Genomic DNA, 24449 nt, shown 5'->3' on the forward strand with positions numbered 1-24449 from the left:
GGGGGATGGTAGAAGATAAACATATAGATGAATGGATGGATGAATGGGTGGGAGATGGTGGAGGATGGACATATAGATGGATGGGTGGGTGGGGGAATGGGGGATGGTAGAGGATGGACATATAGATGAATGGATGGATGGGTGTGTGGGGGGATGGTGGAGGATGGATATATAGGTGAGTGGATGGATGTACTGGTTGGGGGATGGTGGAGGATAACATATAGATGAATAGATGGATGGGCAGGTGGGTGGCGGGATGGACAGAGAGATGAACTGATAGATGGGGGATGGTGGGGGATGGACTGAGCAATGGATGGATGGGTGGGTGGGGAAATGGTGGAAGATGGACAGACAGATGGACAGATGGGGGAAGGTGGGGTATGGACAGACAAATGGGTGAATGGATGGGCAGGTGGTGAAGTGTTAGAAGGGTGGATGGCTAGATGGATGACTGGATGGGTTTATAGGTGAATGAATGGATAGATGAATAGTAGATTCGTGGGTGGGTAGCTGGAGGGATGGGAGGAGGCCAGATAGAAGTGGGTGTAACTGAGTGAGTGAACGAGTATGGACAGGAGGCGGGCCGGGCGCGGTGGCTCAAGCCTGTAATCCCAGCACTTTGGGAGGCCGAGGCGGGTGGATCACAAGGTCAAGAGATCGAGACCATCCTGGTCAACATGGTGAAACCCCGTCTCTACTAAAAATACAAAAAAATTAGCTGGGCATGGTGGTGCGTGCCTGTAATCCCAGCTACTCAGGAGGCTGAGGCAGGAGAATTGCCTGAACCCAGGAGGCGGAGGTTGCAGTGAGCCGAGATCGTGCCATTGCACTCCAGCCTGGGTAACAAGAGGGAAACTCCGTCTCAAAAAAAAAAAAAGAAAAGAAAATGAGGGGAAATGGGAGGATGGGTGAATGGTGGCTAGTTGGATGGGAAGGTGGCTGGATGCATGTGGGTGGTGTTGGAGGAATAAAACGGTGGTGGGATAATGTGTAGGAGGGTGGGCAGATGGGATGCTGACGGCTGGGTGGATGGAGGAGTGGATGAAGGAGAAAACAGAGTGGGGTGCATGAATGGAAGGGTGGAGGGCTGTGTGGGGGCCGGTGGGCAGGAAGGAAGTGCTGGAACCCCATTAAGTGGAGAAAGCCCCAGCCCCCAAGCCCTCTGGGGCAAACCACGGTCAACATGCACTGTCAGGAACACAAAAGCATGGTGAGGAACCTGAGCGCAGAAGCTAAATCCTTTCCCTGAAACCGAAGCTGACATTTGACGTCTTCTTGCCGACCCAGACATTCCTCCTCAGGAGGGCTGCCAGAGCCTTGCTCTGGAAAATGAAATTATGGGGCCTGAGTCCAACGTGGGTTGAGGAATTAGAGGAATTTCCGAAGGGTCAGGCCAGTGAGGGGTGGCAGGCAGGGCCTGGCTCCCGTCCTGACCCCTTGCCAGCTGTCTACCAGAGCACAGCCAGGGCTGCGCTGGCCCCTGTGAGGGGAGAGAGGGGACTGGTGACCACCGAGACTCCTCCCATAACCCCTACCCCCACCCCAACGAGGAGGAAATGATGCCAGAGTGGCCTGGCAGGAATTGGACCCAGGCCCAGCAACCGCCTTCTGCCTAGGAGGACATCCTGGGAGCTGCCAACACAAAGACTTGCTCCCCACCCCAGCTGGCCAGGCCTTGTGGGGGCCCCATCTTTACCCTGTTGCCCCTACTGTGGTCAGATGGTGCCCAAAGCCTTGCGGGTAGTTTCTGGCCAACCCCACTGCCCGGGCACTCTTCCCAGGCTGGGACAGGGCCAGAGCTGGGGGCCTGGGGTGTGGGGTTCACAGGGCGGAGTCCACGTCCATCTGTGCCAAGGTCAGGACCACAGTCCCTTGCAGTCTGTGTTGGGCCCAGGGTGCCTGGGCTGGGGACAATGGTTCTCAGCCTCTAAGCAGCAGAAGGAACCCTCAAGGAAAGATGTACAAGCATTACTTTGTGAGAATGAAACTTTCCATATATCCAAAAAAAAGGGGTCACATAGTGTGGTCATGTTTTTTAAAGAATTGATACCATTTACAGCAACACATGTAGTGAGCGTTTTGACGAACTGACAAGTACCGGTGTTACTCCTAGACCGTGACTCCGGCACAGTGAGCCTGGCGTGGGGCGTGTAGGACCCATCACACTAGGCTCCACTTCTGCGCATTTGTAATTTTCAATAATAGAAGCAGCAGCCACAAAGAAAATCATAAGATAGTCGACGTGCTGGAATCAAGCATTTGTAACACCCAACAACAAAGTGACGTCCTCAGCCCATTAGGTGCTCTCATAGGCTGCTCCAGAGCCCCACAGTCCTGCCTGTGTGCCGTTTCTCGAAGCACGGGCCACTGGCATAATCAGAATCTCAGCAGAAAATGGACAAACCAGACACCCTTCCTACCAGCCAGGCAAGTGAGAGCAGAGGTCACGGACTAATCTCCCCAGGGACCAGGGCGGTGCCCATTGTCAGAGAGCCATAATCAGATTCAGTCTGGAAATCTGATTTCCCCAGCAGAGGCGGCAGACCAGGCTGGATGAGACGCCATCAGAGGATTGGGTAGAGGGACAGAGATGGCTTCTCAGTGACCGCCTTCAGCTCCCCAGCTGTCCACATGGTCACTAAACGGCACTCGCAGATCATGTGAGGGACAACTCCCGTGTCCAGGGAGAATACTCAGAAAGGGCCTCTTCCCACGGGGCTCCTGCCCTGCGCTAAAGCAGTGCCCAAGGCCAAGGGTGGGCAGGACCAAAGCAACGCTGGTCAGCCCCAGGGGGCCTGCTGGATGGGAGGTCCAAGGAGACCAGGGGCTGTGTGGGGCTGATACAGAAGCTGGGGGTCCAGTCAAGGCAGGGACACTGCTGGGGGCCAGGGAGCTGGGCAGCCTAGGTTGGGCAAGGGCTCGTTCTAGGGACTGTCAGCGGCAGAACAAGCCCAGTGATTGCAGGCAGGACAGGACAGGACAGGTGAGCAGGTAGGGCAGGCAAGTGTCCCAGCAACTGTCCCTTCTCTATAGGAGGCATGAACCACAGGGAGCCCTGCTGGAGCTCCATGAAGAGTCTGGGCTTAAGATTCCCAGCCAGCAGGTCACAGACCCTGCTCCCTGTGCCATCAGCAGCATCCTGTAAATCTCCTTGGTCTGAGAACTGCCTCTCCGTGAGGACACATGGGATGGGGTGGAAAGGAGTCCTTCAGGTCCCAATTCGGAGCAGCCCCCAATACCCTTCCTGTGACTGACCCAGACTCCAGCTACAGCTGCAGCAGTGGGTGGCAGCTGTCCCCTACGGTGGCAGACTCCAAGCCAGGGAGTTCTGGCAGTGAGGGGCCACCTTCTCTGGGCTCCCTGCTGCAGCCCGCCCAGGGTGCCACCAAGGACTCAAAGGCTGGGGAGCTCCAGGGAGACAGCTGCAGGGACTGCCAGCACAGCGTCCTCTCCTCTGCACCCTTGGCCCACTCAATCCACCCCGAATGATGAACATGAAGTAGGGGTATGCAGGGGTGTGGAGAGGTGTGGTGCCCCACTGAGTGGGCCAGGCACCTGCGGCTGTAGCCGGCCCATTGCCTCCACGGCCTCCAGAATGGGCACTCCACAAGGTCCTTGTGGCTCAGGCCCCTGCATCAGAGAGCGCAGGTGCAGTGGAGGTGGGGGGTGTTACAGGCCGCAGACATGGAGCTGAGTCCGGTCCTCTGTGCTCTGCGGTGGGCACAGGGACCAAAGCATCCCTGAGGAGGAAACTGACAGGGCTCACAGCTAGACTGGGACCAGAGGCAGACAGGCAGTGCCTGGGAGCCCTGCCCTACCACGCCCTATGGCCCCTCTGAGGCACTGTAGGGGACAGCTGTCCAGCAGGCTGAGGGGCCTCAGAAGGCAGCTGCAGCAGTCGCTACGCTGGCCACCGGCCTGAGCGCACAGGGCCCTCTGCCTGCAACGCCTGTCCCTCCCCGCCCCAAGACAGTGGGTAGACCCCTTCTTCCCAGCCCCTCTATCACCATGGCAACGCACAGGCTTCTCCTGAAGGACAGAGCCTCTTTGTGGCGACACAAAGCCCCTTTGAGGGGAGGTGGGGGTGCAGCCCCTGGGAGCCTATGGCCAAAGGGCCCCTGGGGGGTAAAGCGGGGCCCTCCAGCCCAGCCCCCATCTCAGGTTGCGGAGCCAAGGAAGCTGAGATAGGAGAGCCTTGTGGTTAGGGACTGGGACCGGGTGCTGCCTACCCCAGCTGCCCACCCAGAATGGTCTCTGGGTGGATGAGCCGGACAGCCTGGGAGGCCAGGCTGGGCAGAGACAGCACTGAGGAGCCTCTCTGCAGGGGCTCGGGGGTTCCCACTTTCTCCCCTGTTGTTTTGACAAAGAACACAGTCTGCTTAGATCAACGGAAAATGGCACTGGCAGGGGAGCTCCTGCCAGTCAGGAAACACCCAGGCCGGCTGCAGAAACAGTGCCTGGTGGGAGATGGGGGCAGGAAGTCCTCCATGGGAGGGCAGGCAGGGGCCGTGAGATGGCACGTGAGACGGTGGGAGGTCTGGCACCAGGTGTGCCGAGAGGCTGGGCCCGGGACCTGGGCCCTACCCAGTTCATTGTCCTCTTACTTCTCTGGCCTCAGCCTCCGTCTTCACGTGTCCGTCCAGGGTAGTATGTCGCTGGCCTTGCTGCAGCCACAACTCTGGGACAGGCCAGTTGGGTAACAGAGAACCTCACCATGGCTTGCCTTGTTCCAGGGCTGGGGAGGACGATGTGGGTCCTTGGCATGGTGACAGCATGGCTGTCCCAGCCATGCTCCAGCCCCACAGCCAGGGAGGGAGAGGAGGCCAGGCCACATTTCCCCAGACTCCCAGCCCCAGAGCTCTTCCTGTCCTGGCCTGAGGGTCCCTGCCCACCCAGCCGACTGCTGCTGACCAGGCGCCTGGCAGCTCCCTGCATGTGGGCGCCCTGCCCAGAGGCCCTCCCCAGGCGACCTCAGTCTGACCCGCAGCAGCTTTGCTAACTAAGCCCCTGGAGTGGGGGGGTCATTGGCCCCCTGTGGCAGCACGAGGCGGTGCTAGCCCCGGGAGAGAGCCATCCTTTGTAGACAAATCTACCAGGGAGTGGGGCCAACAGGCTGCCCCCATACAGCAATGCCTGGGTCAGCAAGCACTCCCTGTACCACCCACGGAGGCTCCCACCACACCACTACCAGCCTGCCTTCCCCATTAGTATTAGGCTCTCTGCTGACACCTGGGGGCACAGAGGTGGGGGTTGGGACTCTCCAGCTGCTGTGGCAGGGAGCAGCCATAGGGTGGTTGCTGTGGTGGATGGAGGCCATGTGGTTCAGAATGGATCACAGGAAGGTGTGGGTGTGAGAATAAGTTTGGGCTGACCGCAAGGGCAGGCCTGGGCAGCTGGAGGGAAGGGCTGGGACCGTGAGTGGGCGAGTGCAATGGGGGTCTGTGAGGCTGAAGAGGCTGAGGGACCACTAGATGAATGAGGTTCTGGGAGAGAGGGATTCAGGCTGGAGACAGAACCACTGGCAGCTTCAGCCTATGAAGCCCAGAGACAAGACAGGTGCAAACCCAACGCCTCCTCCAAAGGATCCCCCCGTCCTTCTAGAACAAGGGGATAAAGTCACTTTCCCAGTCATCACCTTCCCTGCACTGGAAGGGGCAGAACCAGGACCCAGCTCTGAGAGGTGAGCCTCAGGAAGGAGGCAATGCTACCATCCCTTGGGGACAACAGCCTGTCTCCTGAAAATCCTAAGACTCTTAGGAAAGGTGCTCCTCACTGTGCCCTTTTCCCACCAGCACATCAGAGGAACCAGTGGTGCGAGATCTTGACCCAGCATGAAGTAGAGGCCACCCCATCATATGCAGGGAGGTTCCACATCCCCTTTGGTCTGCCCTTGCCCCAGGGTCCTGTGTGTGGCCTCTGGCCAGTGCTGGCTGCTCCTAGGGCACCTGAGGCACAGCCCATCCCTCCCAGAGCCTGAGCTGGACACTGGATTTGCCGCTCCCACCCCCCTCCCCTGCTGGGAGCCAGCTCCACTCTGGAGTGCCCATGGCAACAGGCCTAGACACCAACCTCCAGCAAGTGCGCAAAGTTCCGCCTTTCATATGCAAGCAACGCAGAGGGCCGGGCAGGGGGCTGCACCACCCCATCCAGGGCAGATTCCAGGCCCTGCAGCCTCCCATCTGGCTCCCACCCCACATACCAGGAGAGCCTGAGGATTGGACTGTGTATCCAGTGTCCGACACAGAGGTGGGAACCCTGCAGAGGGAAGCACTGACAGTTTGGGGCCCTCCTGAAAGCCACCCACACTGCTATGGTGTGAATACTGGTATCGCCCAAATTCACATTAAAACCTAATCTCCAATCTGAAATTATCAAGAGATAGGGCCTTTAAGAGGTGATTAGTGTCCTTAAGTGCCCTTATAAAAGTGGCCCTTGCCGGGCGCGGTGGCTCAAGCCTGTAATCCCAGCACTTTGGGAGGCCGAGGCGGGTGGATCACAAGGTCAAGAGACTGAGACCATCCTGGTCAACATGGTGAAACCCCATCTCTAGTAAAAATACAAAAAACATTAGCTGGGCATGGTGGCGTGTGCCTGTAGTCCCAGCTACTCAGGAGGTTGAGGCAGGAGAATTGCCTGAACCCAGGAGGCGGAGATTGCGGTGGCCCTTGGGGGCCATGAGAGGACACACTGAAGTTGCCAGCTACGAACAACCCTCACCAGACATGGAATCTGGTGGTGCCTTGATCTTAGACTTAGCCTCCAGCACCGTGAGCAATAAGTTTCTATTATTATTACTATTATTTTGAGACAGAGTTTCACTCTTGTTGCCCAGGCTGCAGTGCAATGGCATGATCTTGGCTCACCGCAACCTCCGCCTCCCAGGTTCAAGAGATTCTCCTGCTTCAGCCTCCTGAGTAGCTGGGATTACAGGCATGCACCACCACACACTGCTAATTTTTTGTATTTTTAGTAGAGACAGGGTTTCTCCATGTTGGTCAGGCTGGTCTTGAACTCCTGACCTCAGGTGATCCACCCACCTCGGCCTCCCAAAGTGCTGGGATTACAGTCGTGAGCCACTGCGTCCGGCAGTTTTTATTGTTTATAAAGGACTCCGTCTAAGGTATTTGGTGACAGATTGTGAATAAACTAAGACACACACAAGCACACACACAAGCACACCACACACAGGGACCCAGAGATGACCCATGGGCACACACACCGGCAGGGACACTCCTCCACACCCATGTGGCTGCTGCTTATCCCATCTAGAAGTTCTGACAGGCCCTTTGTGGGGTGGGAGATATCTTGGCTCCTGGTGAGGGTCAGCATGCTTGGTAGACCCCATTCTTGTCTTGAATAGCAGGCAAGGCAGACCCCTCTGAGACCCCTAGACCAAGTCAAGCCTGCCCCTAACACCACAATCTGCAGGACCCCCTACCTCTAATCCCATACGAGGTTCCTCTGGGACAGGTGGGAGTGGCTGGGCCTATGGACCCCGAGCTTGCACAGACTCACCTGCAGGGATAAGCACATCTTACAGCACCCTAGTGCCCAGGGAAGACGCTTCCACTGTGGGAGGACTCAGAAAGCCGCCTCCCACTCAGTCACATTTAGTGCATTTCTTAGGAAACAGCTGGTATGTGCCCTAGAAGGTTAAAGACAGCGTTCAACTGAACTGGGAGTAAACAAACCATAATGAAAAGGAGCTGCCATAAATAGTGAGGATCCCATGGAGATCTTAAAGAAAAACTTGGCAGAGGCAGTCAACAGCAGACAGGACACTGCAGAAAACACACAGTGTGAGGCTGGAGAAAGCACACGAAGATGGTCCCCGCAGCCCCAACAGCAAACGGGAGAGATGACAAGAGGATGGTGGGAGCCACAGAAGACAGAGCCCAGGGCCAAACTTCCACATGACAGGAGTTCCCAGAGGGGAAACTGACAGACAGTGCTCTTCCAACCACAGAAGCCACCTCAACAGGAGCGCGCCCAGTGGGGCTGTCAGCGTCGGGGCTGGAATATGAGTTAGGGCGTGAGCTTTCTGTCCAGAAAAGAAGCCCAGGAAATCAAAGATGTATCTATCTCTGGATTTTACAATTCAGTCTCATTTCCTCTGGCTCCTAAATGTGCTGTGTCCACTCCGAGGTATAGGGAGGAGGCCTGCCCAGCCCTGACCTGCAGGCTGCACTGAAGGCTGGGCCATTCCGCACCAAGCTGTCCACAGGCCTGCAGGGGCCGTGTGCGGTCCCTCTGTAAATGTCAGCCTCAACATGCTGCTGCTTGCTGCCTGGCTCCCGTCTCTCACAGCTCAGACGCTGTTTTACGATAAGGAAGAGCTGACAGCTTTGTTAAAACAAACAAACGCCTCTCCTCTTTACTTGAGATCTTTTAAAAAGTTAACCTCGCTCTGAAATCCCATAAGGAAAAATTATGGTGAGGTTTCTGGATTTTCAGAGGCAGCAAACTTATCTCACCTAGAGCTCTGGACTACCCAGAGAAGCACTTTTAAGAACCAAAAGAGGCCGGGTGAGGTGACTCACCCCTGAAATCCCAGCACTTTCGGAGGCCAAGGCAGGCGGATTGCCTGAGCTCAGGAGTTCGAGACCAGCCTGTGCGACACAGTGAAACCCCATCTCTACTAAAACACAAAAAAATTAGCATAGCATGGTGGCCTGGGGGAGGTGCTTAAACCTGGGAGGCTGAGGTTGCAGTGAGCCGAGATTGTGCCACTGCAGTCCAGCCTGGGCAATCAATGGAGTTAGACTCTGTCTCAAAAAAAAAAAGAAGAGGACAAGTCAGGAGTCCATGAGGCCTCGATAACCCAAGGGATCCTGTACTTCTGTACTTGCAGTGCTGGGATTCAAATTTGGGGGCTGCCACCACCACGAGCTTGTGAGAAGCCCTCAGCCTACACACGAAGATTCCCTCAAGGGAACAGCAGCTGCTGATGTGTGGAATTGATTTTTTCAGCAAGGGCCTGCGATTCTGAATGCATTAAGGCAGTTCCAGTTGTCTGTAGCAGTCCTCTGTCAGCTGCCCGTCGGGAGCATTTTTACTGGCTTAGGAAATTCACGGATCTCTGGACTGATGACTCCAACAGATTAGGTACGAATCCAAGAACCACAAAACAAAATCTAAGCAAGCTAAACAACAACAAACAACAAAGCAAAACAAAAAACTCCATGTGTTCTAGAGTTCCTTTTCCTTGTATAATATATTAAAATAAAAAGACGGTAACAGACTACCATAAACAATTATACACCAACATATCAGGTAACCTAGATGAAATGGAAAAATTTCCTAGAAACACACAACCCACCAAGACTGAATCATGAAGAAATAGAAAACATTGATTAGATTTACAACCAGGAACAAAATTGAATCAGTATTCAAAAACCCCCAGCAAAGTAAAGCCCAGGACCAGATAGCTGAATTCACTGGTATATTCTACCAAACATTCAAATAATTTTTTTTTTTTTTTTGAGACGGAGTTTGGCTCTTTTTACCCAGGCTGGAGTGCAATGGCGCGATCTCAGCTCACTGCAACCTCCGCCTCCTGGGTTCATGCAATTCTCCAGCCTCAGCCTCCCGAGTAGCTGGGGTTACAGGCGTGCGCCACCATGCCCACCTAATTTTTTATTTTTAGTAGAGACGGGGTTTCACCATGTTGGCCAGGATGGTCTCGATCTCTTGACCAAGTCATCCACCCACCTCGGCCTCCCAAAGTGCTGGGATTATAGGCGTGAGCCACCACGCCCGGCCCATTCAAAGAATTTTAACACCAATCTTCCTCAAACTTTTCCCAAAAATAAAGAGGATGGAACATTTCCTAATTTATGAAACCAGCCTTACCCTAATACTAAAGCCAGGAAAAGACACTGCAAGAAAGGAAAACCACAGGCCAATAGCCCTTACAAATACTGAAACAAAAATTCTCAAAAAAACACTAGCAAACCAAATTCAGCTGCATTTCACAAGAATTATAAACCCTAATCAAGTGGGACTTTATTCCTGGAATGCAAGAATGGTTCAATGTGTAAAAATCAGTGTAATACACCATGGTAATATAATTAAGGACAAAAATCACAATCATGTCAATTGATGCAGGAAAAACATTTAACAAAATTCTATAGTCTATCATGATAAAAACACTCAAACCAGGAAAAGAAGGAAACTTTCTCAATGTGATGAAAGCTATATATGAAAAGTCCATAACATCATACTCAATGGTGAAAAACGAAAGCCTTCCTCCTAAGATCAGAAACAAGGCAAAGACGGGTATTTTGACCAATTCCATTCAACACAGTACTAGAAGTTTTAGACAGAATAATTAGGCAAGAAAAAGAAATAAAAGACATCCAAATTAGAAAGGAAGAAGAGGGCAAGGTGAGGTGGCTCACGCCTGTAATCCCAGAACTTTGGGAGGCTGAGATGGGTGGATCACTTGAGGCCAGGAGTTCGAGACCAGTCTGGACAACATGGCAAAACCCCATCTTTACTAAAAATACAAAATTAGCTGGGCATAGTAGCGCACACTTGTGATCCCAGCTACATGGAAGGCTGAGGCAGGAGAATCCACTTGAGCCGGGGAAGCAGAGGTTGCAGTGAGCTGAGATCATACCATTGCACTCCAGCCTGGGAGACAGAGCAAGACTCCATCTCAAAAAAAAAAAAAAGATGGAAGAAGCAGCTGGGTACAGTGGCTGAGGCCTGTAATCCCAGGACTTTGGGAGGCTGAGGCAGGCAGATCACCTGAGGTCAAGAGTCCGAGACCAGCCTGACCAACATGGGCTTCTGCTGGGTGACAGGCCAGGGCGGGGCAGCAGCCAGCACAGAACCTGACACATAGCAGGTGCCTGAGTTGTTTCTGCTGCACAAAGAAAGCAAGAATGAGCAGCCGGAGAACAGTGCACTGGCCAGCAAAGCGTTGCAGCTCCCCTGTGCAGGCCAGCCTGAAGATTCAGAGCTGGGCCCTACACTGAAGGCAATTTGTCCAGGAAACTGAAGAAGTCTGAGGAGAAGGAATGCCCTCGGGCTCCAGAGGCTCAGGATCGCTGCCTTGGTGAGGCCAGCTCTGCATCTAGAATGACCAGGGCGTGGGCCACCCAAGCAATGTGTAGAGTCCAAAGTGGAGATGGGCAAGGAGCAAGGATGGTGGTGTCCCAGGAACTGATGATGGCTTTTATCCTGAAGGGGATGGGAAGACTCATAGGAGGAAGTCATAAACATTTGCTGAAGGGTAGGCAAGAAAACCAGGCTCAGCACAGGAGCTTCCAAGGCCCTGGCAGAAGGGGCCCCTACCAGCTGCAGGGGAAGGGACGTGGGACACTGCTCGAATCCTACCCAGTCCCCTCCTCACTGCCCAAGCTTGCTGTCCTCAGATCTGGGGGACACTCCTCCTGCCCTACCAAGGTCTTCACTATTGGTGCGTGATACAGTTTGGATAGCTGTCCCCGCCCAAATCTCATGTTGAAATATAATCCCCAATTCCGGAGGAGGGGCCTGGTGGGAGATGATTGGATCGTGGGGGTGGAGTTGAATGCTTTCACGCCATCCCCTTAGTGCGGTCCTTGCGACAGTGAGTGAATTCTCCTGAGATCTGGCTGTGTAAAAGTGTGTGGCATCTCCCCTCCTCTCTCTCCCGCTCCTGCTTTCCCCCTGTGAAGTGCCTGCTCTCGATTCCCCTTCCACCAGGACGGGAAGCTCCCGGAGGCCTCCCCAGAAGCTGATGCTGGAGCTCTGCTCCCTGTACAGCCTGCAGAACCATGAGCCAATTAAACTTTTCTTTATAAATTACCCAGTCTCAGGCCGGGCGCGGTGGCTCAAGCCTGTAATCCCGGCACTTTGGGAGGCCGAGGCGGGTGGATCACGAGGTCAAGAGATCGAGACCATCCTGGTCAACATGGTGAAACCCCGTCTCTACTAAAACTACAAAAAATTAGCTGGGCATGGTGGCGCGTGCCTGTAGTCCCAGCTACTCAGGAGGCTGAGGCAGGAGAATTGCCTGAACCCAGGAGGCGGAGGTTGCGGTGAGCCGAGATCACGCCATTGCACTCCAGCCTGGGTAACAAGAGCGAAACTCCGTCTCAAAAGAAAAAAATAAAAAATAAAATAAAATAAAATAAATTACCCAGTCTCGGCCGGGCGTGGTGGCTCACACCTGTAATCCAAGCACTTTGGAGGCCAAGGTGGGCGGATCACCTGAGGTCGGGAGCTCAAGACCAGCCTGACTAATATGGTGAAACCCCATCTTAAAAAAATAAAAATAAAAATAAAATAAATAAATTACCCAGTCTCAGGTATTTATTTATAGCAACATAAGAACAGCCTAATACAGTGGAGGTAGAGAGGCTCTAAGTAAGCAGAGCAGGACGGGTGGGCTTAGGGTTGTGGGGGAGCACCAGGAGTAAAGGGACCATGCCAGCCTACAAACTGGACCTCAAGACCCAGCGCTCCCCAGGGCACAAGGCTGTGAGCCTGGATCACTGGGTCACAGGCAGCCTCCTTCCTTGCACCACACTGTGGGGCCTGCCTGTACCCACCCCCAGCAACACTGAACCTCTGGAAGACCCTGGATCTGCAAAGACAAAAGTCTGTGAACATGAAGTCTTAATTTAAAATTAACCAATGCCTCTGTTTCACAGGTTTGGTAAATAAACGTCTGGAATTCTTTCTTCAAACACGGATAATAGCTGAATTAGTCTTGTGACAAACAATAGTTCCCTGCAGATGGGCAAATGCCACAGAAATGTCACCAAAAAGGCTGGAAAAGGAAGGTATGCTTGCCTGGGGATGGGCTGGCTTGCGGAGCCTGGGTTTCCCCAGTGTGAGACACTCCCCTCCCACATACTCTGAGGCCCTGGGGAAAGATGGGTCTCATCCAAGTCCCTGGCCCCAGTCCAGTCTGGGCTGCAGCTGGTAGAAGAATGGGGCTGGGAGACTCCAGCTGAGAGAAGGTGGAACCAGGTAGGGTCGTGACCACGCCCTGTCCTCTCCAGGGCCCTGGACAGGTTGCCAGCCCTCCTGAGAGGCAATAAGACCCCATCCTTCCCAGGCAGGGGGACATAGGTGAGGCTTATAGTCTCTGCTCACTGACTGGGGGATCTGGGGCCATGGCCTCCCTGTCCCAGTGTGTTCAGAAGGCCCCTCCCCAGCAACCTCAGTTGCCAGAAGGTGCCAGGTGTGGCCAGGGTGCTTAGAACATAGGCTGGGCGCAGTGGGTCACGCCTGTAATCCCAGTACTTTGGGAGGCCAAGGCCAGCGGATCACCTGAGGTCAGGAGTTCAAGACCAGCCTGGCTAACATGGTGAAACCCCATCTCTACTAAAAATACCAAAAATTAACCGGCTGTGATGGCATGTGCCTGGAGTCTCAGCTACTTGTGGGGAGAGGCTGAGACAGAAGAATAGCTTGAACCTGGAAGGTGGAGGCTGCCGTGGGCCAAGATCGCACCACTGCACTCCAGCCTGGGTGACAAAGTGAAACTTTGTCTCAAAGAAAAAAAAAAAAGAACACGAGGGGTGGCATCTTCCTTCCCTCCATCCCTGGGCCCTGGCTCCAGGCCCCTGACCAGCTCCTGCTGACCTCCCTTCCCTTGCCCCTCTACCTCCCTCCTCCTGCACCCCAGCTCCTTCTGTACCTGACCCTGAATCCCATCCCAAGTCTCCCTGTCCCCTACCTCCTCCTGAATCCCTCCTCTCCCTCCTCCTCCTAAAACCATCCTCTCCCTCCTCCTCCTCCCTTCCAGGCTGTCACAGGCCTGTTCAGCCAGGTCCCCAGAGCCCTCCCCCGACTCTGTACTGGGAGACCAGGCAGTCCGTGGCATGTTGCAAGGGGCACAGCCGATCCCCTCCACAGAGCCCTGGCGCCTGCATCTGCACATGGACCTGCAACTTCAGGTGGGGGGAAGCTGAGGTGCACCAGCTGTGTGCACAGGAGGCTCAGCCCTGTGTGCCATCTTCATGCCAGGATAGCAGTGCCCTGGCTGCAGGTCCCAGAGCCCTGCCTGGGAGGTGATCCTCTGCAGGGGTGCTGGCATCACTACGTACCAAACCCTACAGGGACCAGACTGGGGTGAGAAAGGGCACAGGATTAAGGGGCAAAGGCTGAGCAAGAAGCTCCCGCACCCAGTGTGCAAGGTGTCCAAGGCAGGCTCGGTGGGGATCAGCTTTGGGCCCAGGATGGCCTGGATCCCGTAGCATACCAGGAACTGTGTCACCTCACACACCCCCACTGGGGAATCTGGGCTCCTGATTCACAAATAAGGAGCCATGCACAGGGTAGGGGCACCTCATGGAAAGGGCGCGGATCCCTGCCCTGTCTGTCTTCCCAGTGGGGGTCGTCCTCAGTGCAGAGCCCTGGGCGGGCACTGTCTGCAGAAGGTGGGCGTGGCTCTTTCTCTGAAGAGGGGCTGCTGTGGCACCTTCCTTCAGCTGCTCCTTGAGGTCTTGGTGTCCCTGGTGTCAATCATCCCACCAACCCTCTGCCCGAAGCACACACACATCTTCTGTCTTACCGGGACTTCAAGGTCAAGCCCAAGTTGTTCAATACAGAAAAATCACTCCGGAAATGAAATGTTTGTTGCCACAGCCCTGAGGGTGGAAACAAGCTGGTAAACAGCCTGAACACCCAGGATGGGAGGTGTCTCCTGAACACGCCTGGAAGAAGAGCAAGGCCCAAGGGGAAGGAGCCAAGGGCACCAGAGGAGAGGCAGGCCCAGTGCAGTAGGGCACCATGGGTATGGCAACAGCGGGCACTGATGGGCAGTGCCGGGGCACAGGACCATGGCACACATCACACTTGGAAAGCACACGTCAGGAGGGGTGGGGAGGCCAGGTGTGCTGGGCTGTGGGCCTGCAACAGGCATGACTTTCTCTTCCTCCTTTTCTGTGTTTTCTACATTGTCTATAAACAAGCACATATTTCTTTATTATTTAAAGGGCTGGGCGTGGTGGCTCACACCTATAATCCCAGCACTTTGGGAGGCCGAGGCGGGCAGGTCACTTGGGGCCAGAGGTTTGAGACCAGCCTGGCCAACATGGCAAAACCCCCATCTCTACTAAAAATTTAAAAATTAGCCGGGTGTGGTGGCGCATCCTATGATTCCCAGCTACTTAGGTGGCTGAGGCACGAAAATCACTTGAACTTGAGAGGCAGAGGCTTCGGAGAGCCAAGACTGTACCACTGCACTCCAGCCTGGGTGACGGAGTGAGACTTGGTCTCAAAAAAAAAAAAAAAAGCAGTCACCTGGCCTCTGCCGTTTGGTGTCTTGGCCTCTCCCTGGCTCTTAGCCTCTCAGGAATACCCAGGGGAGCCTGGCCCAGCGGACGCAGGAAGCATGTCTTTGGCACTGCAAGGATCTCAACTCCAGGCCTGGGGTGGGTGGTACAGCCTCTGAGGGGAAGGTGCTGCCTGAAGGGTGGGCCTTGCCCCAGGTGAGACCTCTCCACCCACATCGTCCTGGACTGCTCAATGGCCTGGCCCCACTTTTTCCACTGGCCCTCTAGGCACTATGGACCTCCTAGATGGGCCCTGGGGACACCCAGCACCTTCCTCCAGGGCACATAGCAAAGGCCCCGGGGAGGACTGGGAGGAGTGGGTTGGTAGCCATCTCTGCAGCCTCATTATCTTGCAAAAATGCAGAGAGCAGCAAGTAAATTCAGATGGGTAAATGGCCTAATTAGAATTTCTGGAAGAGTAATAATATATATATATATTTTTTTTTTGAGACGGAGTTTCGCTCTTGTTACCCAGGCTGGAGTGCAATGGCGTGATCTCGGCTCACCGCAACCTCTGCCTCCTGGGTTCAGGCAATTCTCCTGCCTCAACCTCCTGAGTAGCTGGCATTACAGGCACGTGCCACCATGCCCAGCTAATTTTTTGTATTTTTAGTAGAGATGGGGTTTCACCATGTTGACCAGGATGGTCTCGATCTCTTGACCTTGTGATCCACCCGCCTCGGCCTCCCAAAGTGCTGGGATTACAGGCTTGAGCCACCACGCCCGGCTACAATAATATTTTAAAAAGAAAAAGTTAAAGTTAAAGGCATATTTCATTCCTTTTATTTTTTTTTTTGAGATGGAATCTTGCTCTGTCGCCCAGGGGGAGTGCAATGGTGTGATCTCGGCTCACTACAACCTCCACTTCCTGGGTTCAAGCAATTCTCCTGCTTCAGCCTCCTGGGTAGCTGGGATTACAGGCACGCGCCCCCAATGCCAGGCTAACTTTTCGTATTTTTAGTAGAAACGGGGTTTCACCATGTTGGCCAAGCTGGTCTTAAACTCTCGACCTCATGATCCGCCCGCCTCGGCCTCCCAAAGTGCTGGGATTACAGGCGTGAGCCACCGCACCTGGCCGCATATTTCATTGACTTAATTTTCTATTTTTTATGGAGATGGAGTCTCGCTCGGCCACCCAGGCTGGAGTGCAGTGGTGCGATTTCGGCTCACTGCAACCTCCGCCTCCCAGTTTCATGCGATTGTCCTGCCTCATCCTCCAGAGTAGCTGGGACTACAGGCTCTTGCCACCATGCCCAGCTAAATTTTTGTATTTTTAGTAGAGATGGGGTTTCAGCATGTTAGCCAGCATGTTACCCAATCTCCTGACCTCGTGATCCGCCCACCTCTACCTCCCAAAGTGCTGGAATTACAGGTATGAGCCACCACACCTGGCCTAAAGGCATATTTCAAATACTGAACTTATCAACTGCAAAATGGTCAACCTCGCAAGGTGGGCCATAAAGGAGGGGGTATGGGGTGCCCAGTTGCCATCTTCCCTTCCTCACACGGTATAGCTGTCCCCACGTTCTCTGCCAGGCAGGTGAGAGAAACCTCAAGCTCCCCACAACTGAGCTGTGCGGGGGTACTCCCGCAGGAACAACTCCACTGCATTGGACCTGACTCAAGGGATGCCCCCGCTGAGGGTCAGGAACCCAGCCTGAGTCCAGGGAGGCTTCTCAAACAGCCAGAGCCAACTGCAGCCAGTGGGACACAGGAGGCCCAAGAAGGGGCCAGAGAGGCGAGCCCAGCGGGCTGGGATGCTCCAGGGAGGACAAGGATGAGGCAGGGAAGGAAATGTACCAAATGGTCACCACACTGCAGCCTGTGGACAGCTCAGGGCAGCCCCTGGGCACAGCACGGCCAGGGCCCTTGCTGATGGCCTGGGCACTGCAGACCTCTCCAGGCTGACCCTACGGCACAGCCCCACCACCAGCCACAAGTCATAAACAAGAAGCCACACAGCAGGGTGGCTTGCCAGCCCACACCTGGCTCTCCAACCACAATGCAATGTCCTCTGCAGCAGCCAGATCGCCAACCACCGCCTGCCCACCCGTCTGAGGCTGGGACACAAAGAGGACACGCATAAGCCCCTGGTCTAGTGGTGCCTCTGTCAGAGGCGTGTGAACCAGAACAACTCCATCTTGAGTAAGAGCTGGGTAAAATGAGGCTGAACCCTACTAGGCTGCATTCCCAGACAATTAAGGCATTGTAAGTCACAGGATGAGACAGGACGTCAGCAAAATACAGGTCATAAAGATCTTGCTGATAAAACAGGCTGCAGTAAAGGGGCCAGCCAAAACCCACTAAAACCAAAATGGCCACGAGAGTGACCTCTGGTCATCCTCACTGTTACACTCACACCAGCGCCATGACAGTTTATAAATGCCATGGCAATGTCAGGAAGTTACTCTATATGGTCTAAAAAGGGGAGGCATAAATAATCCACCCCTTGTTTGGCATATCATCAAAAAATATATTCAAATGGGCAACCAGCAGCCCTCAGGGCTGCTCTGTCTGTGGAGTAGCCATTCTTTCATTCCTTCAGTTTCTTAATAAACTTGCTTTCACTTTGCACTGTGAACTTACCCTGAATTCTTTCTCGCATGAGATCTAAGAACCCTCTCTTGGGGTTTGGATCAGGACCCCTTTCCTGTAACACCTCTGCCTCGGGTCACGAGAATACCAGAGCCTGTGACCCTGGAGCACGAGGCCAGTCCTCCCCACAGACTGACATAGCAGCCTGGGCAAGGGACACCCCCACTTCCCCATGAAAGGCCATGTGAGCAGACATCAGGAGAGTCACACTCCTCACTGCAGGCTGGCTCAGGGGCTGTGGGCCCCAAGTTCCCAGCAGCATCCCCAACCTTAGTCAGCATAAAGCATCCAAAGGCCAGGCACCCACAGAGAGGCCCAGGTGGCTGTGGGGGCTTCTGAGGGTACCACCACAGTGGGGGCCTAGGCCTTGTTCTCAGGAAATGGATCCCAGGGGTACCACAACCCTTGCAGGGGAGCCAGCCTGCTCCAGCAGTGCCAGCTCACAGGGAGTCCCATACAGGTCCCAGAGAGGAGAAACAGAGGAACAACTTGCCCCAGAGGCACATGCTATATACTTGGGACGCCTGCCAGCAGACCGACAGCCAGGCGCCCTACCCCATCTTTACAACACCAGCAACCACAAACCCGAAGACGTGAGGGCGTCAGGGCATTTCCAATTTCTAGTGACTGAAGACACTAGTCCAGAAACCGTTCGGGCCGCGCACGGCGGATGGTGACTCACACCTATAATCCCAGCACTTTGGGAGGCTGAGGCGGGAGGATCACCTGAGGTCAGGAGTTTGACATCAGCCTGGCCAACATGGCAAAATCATATCTACTAAAACAAAAATTACAAAAATTAGCAGGGCATGGTGGGAAGTGCCTGTAATCCCAGCTACTCAGGAGGCTGAGGCAGAAGAATTGCTTGAATCTGGGAGGTGAAGGTTGCAATGAGCTGAGACTGTGCCACTGCACTCCAGCCTGGGTGGCAGAGCAAGACTCTGTCTCAAAACAAGCAAACAAAAGGGAACAGTTCAGATGCAGCTGTAAAAACAGAGTTAAATCCGTGCCGCCCGTTTGCATCAGAATAAATACTAGTTTGTAGTATTTATTGCTGGCTTACTCATAGTTGGTGCTATGGGCTGAATGTGTCCCCCAAAGTTCATGTGTGGGAAATTTAATTCCCAATGCAACAATATTGAAAGTGGGACTTCTAAGAGGTATTTAGGTCACAAGGGCTCTGCCACATGAATGGATTAATTCCATTACTGTGGGAGTGGATTCGTTATCTTGGGAGCAGGTTCCTGATAAAAGGCTGCATTCTGCCTCCTTTGGGGCTCTCTCACGTGTGTCCCTGCCCTTCTGCCACCTCCCAGGGGGATGCCCCAACAAGAAGGCCCTTGCCGGATGTAGCCCCTCAATCCTGGACTATCTCACCTCCAGAATTGTTAGAAATAAATCTTTGTTCTTTGGGAATTAACCAGTGTCAGGTATTCTGATACAGCAGCACAAAATGGACTAAGACAGACAGATTAAATCCTGCGTACAAAACTAATGTAAAAATATCTTCTAGAAGAAAAGACGGGTGCATGTTTATCTGGCTACATGCTAGGGAGGGCTGACTACACTGAGTGACAGAATATCTAAAAATGGGGAAAAATCCAACAGACTTCACCACAAAATATGAAACATTTTTGACATCAAAAACTATCATAAACAAAAATTAAAAGAGTGAGAAAAATGGGCAGTAGGCAGAGAGATGAGTGAAAAATTAATATCTTTAATATATAAAGACTCATACCAATGGCTGAAAACACATCAAAACCCAAGAGAAAGCCTGGCATGGGGGCCAGGTGGCAGCAAGAGATGCAGCCAGCTGCAACCCCCTGCAGGCATGCGGGGCTGACGGAGGAGACTGGGCTGGTGCTGGTCTCTCAGAGGACACCAGTGCTAGCCAGCTGTGGGAAAGGGCAGGGCATCTATGTCCCGGCCAGCCCTTCTCATCCAGGCCTGGTCTCAGTGTACACCACCCCTCACACCCTCCCAGCTCCCCCTCCTAAGGGAGCCCTGCTACTCATCACCATCTTGTAACCTCGAAGTCGGCCACTGGTTTCTCTGTGTTGTGGATCTCCTCAACCAGGCTAGGAGCTCCTCGGGGGCAGGGCTGCGCCTGCTGTGCCTGTGATGAGGCTGGGTGAGTGGGTGCTGAGCGTGGTGACACCTGGGTGTTTCCATCAGCCCCTGTCCCACCTGAGCCCTGCGGCTCCCTCCTGCTGTGGAGAGGATCACAACCCAGGGCCCAGCAAAGCAGGCAGCCAGAAGCCAGGGCCCAGGTTTTGCTTCCCAGTCTGTGAAACAGGGCCCAGGCCAGAGCAGAGATGGCACGAATGCCATCACCCACTACATCAGTGCCCAAGGCAGACATGAATAATCAATCACCGCATTCCAGATGGGCAGGACAGGAGATGAGGAAAGGCAGAGAAAGAGGCACAGAAAGGGCCACAAAGAAACACAGAGAAGACCAAGAACTGGATCAGGGAGGGAAAAGGAGGGACAGGAAAGGAGCAGGGAACAGGAGGGAGAGTGGGCAAGTGTGCCTGGGCAGCCTCGGACCTGCCCAGTCCGCCATCCTGCTGCGGACCCTGTTACCAAGGTTGTTGTCTGGTGTCTGGCTCACCTGGCCTCCCTGAAGTACAGTGACCCTATGAGGATTTAAGGGCAGTGGGGCAGCCCCTTCTGCCACCCCAAGACACCCTGTCACCTGTGCCACAAGCAAGGCAAGCACCTTGCCTGAGCCTTTGTCCCAACCCAGAAGACCCTCCATAGTCGACGGCCTCAGAAGTGACGTTCTCGGCTAGATGCTGGCCCTCCCACACAGCCAGGCAGCAGCAGACCCAGCTCCCACTAGGCTGGCCCGACCGGCAGCTTCCCACGCTCAAGGACTTAGGAACAGGCAAGGAGTCAGGCATCCTGTCCCTCCCCTCTGTTCTAGAGCCCTCAGCCCAGGTCACGCAGGCATCCGGAGGCCATGTCCTTCTCCCACCACTTAAACACAGCACTAGCTGGGCCACACCTCCACACTGGGCACTAAGTATCACTGGGAAACCACAGGGCTGTCAGCCATGCCTCCTGCAGAGAGTGCTTGTGGTGGGGGACAAGCAGATGGCCAGGCTGGGGACTGGAGGAACAAGAGTGGCCAGAAGCCATTCTTTTAAGCAATCACCCCCTCTGCTGAACAGCACCCATCGCAGCAAAACCCTGGCAGTGCAGATGTGAGCAAGGCATGCCTTACCACCCTTCAGAGGGTCCTGGGGTACACTGGCGAGTAGGGACCACTCAGTCTCCAACCCTGCCACTCTATCTGGGCACCATGCCTCAGTCCCACTGGAGCTAGCAGCCATGATAAGCAGAGGAACCCCCAAACACAGATAATACCCAAGGCCACAGGCTGGCATACGTGGTCTACGGCTGTGATCAGAGTGCGTTCAGACTACTCAGTTACGGGCTGTCTGCAGCCGTTTTCATCCTACAATGGCAGAGCACTGCAGCTGTGACAGACCACAAGGCCTGCAAAATGTAATTACTTACTATCTGACCCTTTCAGACAAAGTTTTGTGTACCTGGCCTCCAGGGCTATCCTCTGTCCCTATGGCTCCAGTCTCCCGGGGGCAGGTGAATGGCCCGGCCCAGCAGGCTCTGCTGATACTGGATGCCACTGCAGCTGGAATCCTAGCTAAGCCAGGTGAAGAGCAGACCCAGTGACTGTATAGGCCAACACCAACCAGCACCCTAGTCAGCCAGCCCCACACAGGCTTGTCCCTGAAGCCAGGAATCAAACCAGTGGCTGCTGTTCATATTCAGGCCAGTAACAAACCCAAGCCGGGTGGCAGGAGGTCCCCACATTCACCCTGTCCAGACCAGGGGCTGTGCCCACCTAGGGTGAAGACCAGGAGCACGCAGGGCCATAGTCCATTCCTGTCACCCCCACCCACCAGGCCTGCCAAAACACTCTGCTGTCCCATGTGGGAGAGGATGTCCCCAGGCTAAACCCAGGCCACTCACCTGTTTTGAGGGGAGATCAGCATGTCCTGACACCCACCCTGAGGGCTCTGGCTCCTGCAGGGAAACCAGAGGGCACAGGTGAGGTCAATCTGGCTGGCAGGGCCCTGTCGGATAAAGGTACACTAGTCCAGACCGTCCTCCAAGCAGGTCCCTATCATGCCTGACCTCAAGGTCATCCCATGCTGTTCCCAACTCAACCACACACTTATGTGCACCTTTTTGTCCCCATGCATCCAGGACTGCAGTCAACACTGGGCTGCCAGGGTTCCTTGTCAGCATTTCTAATGCTGTTGACCATCCTTCAAGAACGTGATCCTTCAGAGACGTGGACTGATAATGATGTCTTCCCCATCACAGACAGCACAGCACGGAGGACTCCCACCCTAGGGTGGCCAGGCTTGGAGTCCTGCTGGCCCACGCAGGTGCTCATAGCCCTATAAGGCAGCACCTGCTCCACCGCCCCAGAGTCTGCTCCTGCCTTGTGGACCAGGCCGTGTGCCTCTCCTGAAGTTCCCTGAGGCCAACGCAGATCCTGAGCTCCCAGGCAGGCAGCTGTCCCCAACAGTCTCCAGGACAGGGAGGGCAGGGACACAGGCAGGTTCCTGGCCCTGGAGCTGCAGACAGGTATGAGCGACCATTTGTCTGGGACCAGAGGATCTGGCACTCAAGCCTGGGGTGCCCAGGCTTATAAGCTGCAGCAGGAGACAAGGGGGTACTTGTGCTCACACAGCCTTTAGCCTGCCTCAGGGAAGAAGGACCCTGCAGCTTCCTGTCTCAGCCACTGGCCCGGGGGACACATTCCCTCTTGTTATACCTAAGCCTGGGGATGTTGCCAGAGTGTTCATGTTGTAAAAATGAAAAACAGGATGCCGCAGACAGACAGGGAAAGACTGGGCTTTGGAGGGGAGGCCATCTCTGGGGGCACACGGGTAATGCGTGCTCTCTCCCCTGGCTCTCCAGTGTTTTCTAGATTGTTCTGCCCTCTGCCCAATCGTCCTTTGTGGTCATGGTCCATTCTGGTGCCCCAATGGTGTGTCTCCCTGTCTCACAATAGCCTCTTCATCATGGGAAGGGGTCCAAGTGAGGATGGGTGGCTGGCTAGCCCTCAGGGTGGGATCATGGGGTTAGGACCCAGGGCCAGAGACAGGGAAGAACTGGGACCAAGCCAGGCATGTGTGCATATGCATGTGTGTGCATGTGAATATGTGTGTGTGTCTGCCTGAGAGGGGCGGACCCAGCTGGGAGTCCACCCACCAGCACTGCACCCCCAGGAAGAGGAGATGCTGCTCCTACCCCAAGGTCTGAGGCTCAGGAACCAGCTTTTGCTCTGAGTGTGACATTTCTAGAAAGCCTCTGCTTTTAGCTTAAGTGTTCACATAGGTTTGGTACCACAGAGAACCATGTGACTTTTTTATCAGCCCTGATAACCACCAGCCTCTCCCCAGGAGTCACCATGTGCCATAGACTCGAGACACACTGGCTGTGAGCTGCCATCTCACTGACTCTACCAGGTGCCTCGGGTCAGCTACATACCCCATTTGACACATGGAGAAACTGGGCCCAGGCCAGACAGTGGCTGGGCCAGGATTTGAACTCAGGTCTTCCTGTCCCCAGGGCCCCCCAAAGTCCCCCACCCAGTTGGGGAGGTGCGACAAAAGAGGAACACGGCACCTTGCTCGTAGGCCTCCCACTTCATAGACTCCAGCGAGGCCAAGAACCTGCAACCATATAGGAGAGCCAATAGGAGACCCTGGTGGGCACCAGAGAGGGCTTGCCCCAGGAGATGGGTGGGAGCAGAGAACAGCAGCGCCACAGGAGGCTGGGTGGTGGGAGCAGCGAGAGCTGTGGTCTCTCTCCTAAGGATGCACTAGTCACAGCAGTATCGTACAGGCAGGGGCAGAGCAGAGCATCTGTGGCCAACTTGTGGGAGCTCTGGGCAGTGGATGGACAGAGGGACGACAGACAGGACAGTGATATGGAGGCAGAACTAGTGATGGGATCATATAGGAAGGTGGGGGGTGGTGCTCACGTTGGAGAGCCCCTCTGAGTATCACCTCAGTGGTGCTCTGCAGGCTCTGGGGTCACCTGCCTGGCCAAGGACCCAGTACCAGCCACCTCAAGGTCAGGGGACGACCACATCCCTTACTGGACCCTTTCTCCCAGTGAGGATGGCCTGGGCCTGCCTGTGGCATGGGCCTCCCCCAACTGGGACTCCCCACCAAACTGTCCAGACCCAGTGTCTAGCCATGGGGCTCTTCCAGCCCCTGGCTACACCCTGCAGACCAACCCACTGAAGCCCTAGGAAGGCCTGTGGTTCTGGCACAGTATCCATTGTCCAACCAGAGGGCTGAGAGGTCTCACACTGGGGCACGAGCCTAGCCCAGACCACATAGCCAGACTGGCAATCTACAGCCCCTTGGATGGTTGACAGCATGGGGCAGCTCCCACGAGTACACACTGGGCCCAGAACTGGGATGGAGGATACAGCCTGGGCTGGGCAGGCAGTGAGGAGCCCAAGTGAGCTCTGCACTCCCTGCAGTATGGCCTCGGCAGGCCACCCCTCCCCAAGTCTCC

General features: G+C 54.8%; 1 protein-coding gene across 5 annotated transcripts in view; it reads right to left on the reverse strand.

Annotated features, from left to right (window-relative positions):
• Positions 1–24449, reverse strand: part of ARVCF (ARVCF delta catenin family member) — a 52626-nt gene that overhangs the window by 24220 nt on the left and 3957 nt on the right. For all 5 annotated transcript variants that reach the window (XM_032269741.1, XM_032269745.1, XM_032269743.1 and 2 more), the window contains exon 2: positions 21876–21929. The gene's annotated coding sequence lies outside the window, so the exon portion shown is untranslated. The remainder of the gene's footprint in view (positions 1–21875; positions 21930–24449) is intronic.

The sequence above is a fragment of the Sapajus apella genome, unplaced genomic scaffold, assembly GCF_009761245.1.
Source record: "Sapajus apella isolate SASKATOON/1434 unplaced genomic scaffold, GSC_monkey_1.0 scaffold198, whole genome shotgun sequence".
Taxonomy (NCBI): domain Eukaryota; kingdom Metazoa; phylum Chordata; class Mammalia; order Primates; family Cebidae; genus Sapajus; species Sapajus apella.